Source organism: Babylonia areolata, chromosome 23, assembly GCF_041734735.1.
Source record: "Babylonia areolata isolate BAREFJ2019XMU chromosome 23, ASM4173473v1, whole genome shotgun sequence".
Lineage (NCBI taxonomy): Eukaryota > Metazoa > Mollusca > Gastropoda > Neogastropoda > Buccinidae > Babylonia > Babylonia areolata.
Window position 1 is genome coordinate 43,640,797 of NC_134898.1, and position 2,500 is coordinate 43,643,296.

The following is a 2,500-nucleotide window of genomic DNA, read 5'->3' on the forward strand; positions in this document are numbered from 1 at the left end:
TGGAACAGTTTTCATTTTCGGTGCATAGTAAAATGATGCTGAATTTCGGCAAACAGCAGCGTACACAGCAAATGTAATGAGCACTACACCTTACCACAGGTACTTCCTTGCACGTACGTTTCCATCTTCTAACATTGGAAATGATGAATGACTTGGTTACTTACATAGCCCCTATCCACGGTCGGAGACCAAGCTCTAAGCACTTTACAAACACAGGGGTCATTTACACAACAGGTTGCTGACGGCTGCCATCCATTGAGCACTCATCATTCGTTTCCTATGTAATTCTATCAGATTTCAGGCAAGCAGACATACATACTCAGACAGACAAGTAACATTTTTTTACGTGTATGATAGTTATGCTTGTCTACCCCTGCCATGTAGGCAGCCATACTCCGTTTTCGGGAGTGTGCATGCTGGTATGTTCTTGTTTCCATAACCCACCGAACGCTGACAGACAAACACCCGTCGGTCTATGGATTAGCGCTTCCTGCGGTGATTTCTACAGCGTCGGGTGTGGCTGGACTTTCACAGAGAGAACAAGAAGAACAAGAAGAAGAACAAAAACTTTAATCTCCAGGCCTCCGGCCCCTAAAATGAGGTCAAAAGTACACAATATGGTGATACCGCAGCGACAAAAAAATGTAAAATATATACTAACTTAAACCTGTAGAACAAAAGTGCTTCTTGTGATTAGTAAATCAGTTCTAACTTTCATCATTGTTGTCACAGAATTCCTGTCGTATTTTCAGGGCATTAACTCTCTCCATACGAACGGCGAAAGAGACGACGTTAACAACGTTTCACCCCAATTATCACCATCAAAATATTGCAAGCGGAAGGCTCTTATACTGAAGAGGTGAATGTTGACAAACAATACCACAATTCTGACGACGGAAGCTAAAGGTTGGATCATTGAGACACCCACTGGACATCCGAGGGGTCTGTGTAGAGGAGAAGAGAGGACTGGCTGTACTGAGTGAGTTAAATATATAAACGCAGAGTTTACGAATACTGTAAACAGAGCCATTCTTCAGCAACTGACCATACGATTGACCTTCAGAGTTCAGATGTTTTTGCCGCTGGTTATTGTAAAGGATTTTATCTTTCACACACACACACACACACACACACACACACACACACACACACACACACACACACACACACACACACACACACACACACACACACACACACACACACACACACACACACACACACACACACACACACACAGAGAAATGCACATGCTTTCTCAAACGCAAACAGAAATTTACCAATACGTCACATATGTTTGAACCAGCAACGTGAAAGACAGATATTCGTCATTCGAGAACGTAATACATTATTGACAGAGCAGGGATCATAATTATCAAGCTTTCAGCCCCACTAACAATGTATTTACAGTAATATTGACCCATCGATCCACACAGTGGACTACATAAGCCTGCTACAGATCACATATCACCTGGCTGAGAGGGAATGCATTGAGCCATTTACCTGCGTTAAGAGCTTCGCTGCCAAAGACTACGTCAATATTGTGGGTTCTGTTGGAATGGCCTTCCGCGATCAGTGGTCAAAGCTTGCATGCCAAGCGGGGCACATAATACTACACAGACACAGACACACACACACACACACACACTCTCTCTCTCTCTCTCTCTCTCCCGCCCCCCTCACACACACACACACACACACACACACACACACACACACACAATAGTCTAATATCACTGATAGTGAAGAGACGCTAAACTAAAGAACGAAAACACACACACACACACACACACACACACATACACACACACGCACGCACGCACACACACACACACCCGCACGAACGCACGCACACAGGCGCATTCGCCTCTCTCCATTTTCATTTCTGGTTATTGAAAAGAGCATCCAAACTGTTGAAAGAGCGTGTCTAGACGAGTTACATAGAAAGGGGTTTGTTATGACTTTATTCTAGTATTTCTGTTATAGACTTTGTTTAGATTGTTATATTTGTTACAGATTATGTCTAGATTACCTTTGTTGATTCAGTTGTAGACAATGTTTGGATTATGTTATAATTATTTGTAATAGACTGTGTTTAGATTATGTTATATCGATTGTCAGTAATACTTCAAGAACACATCCATCTTGTTTCAATGTTCCAAAAACAAGTCCATCATGGGTCTATGTTTCAAGAACAAGTCCATCATAATTATTTCTGTGTTTCAAGAACAAGTCCATCGTGATTTTTGTTTCTGTTTCAAGAACAAGTACGTCATGATTCCATGTTTCAAGAACAAGTCTATCGTGTTTCTATGCTTCAAGAGCATGCATGTCTACCATGTTTCTATATATTAAGAACAGGTCCATATTGGTTCCATGCCTTTAAAACATATCCATCATGTAACAACAGTCTTAGTGACGTTGTTTTAATTGACCTTTTAACCTGATATTTTGGGGGATTCTCTTTGTATTTCTCTTTTTTTTTGTCACAACAGATTTC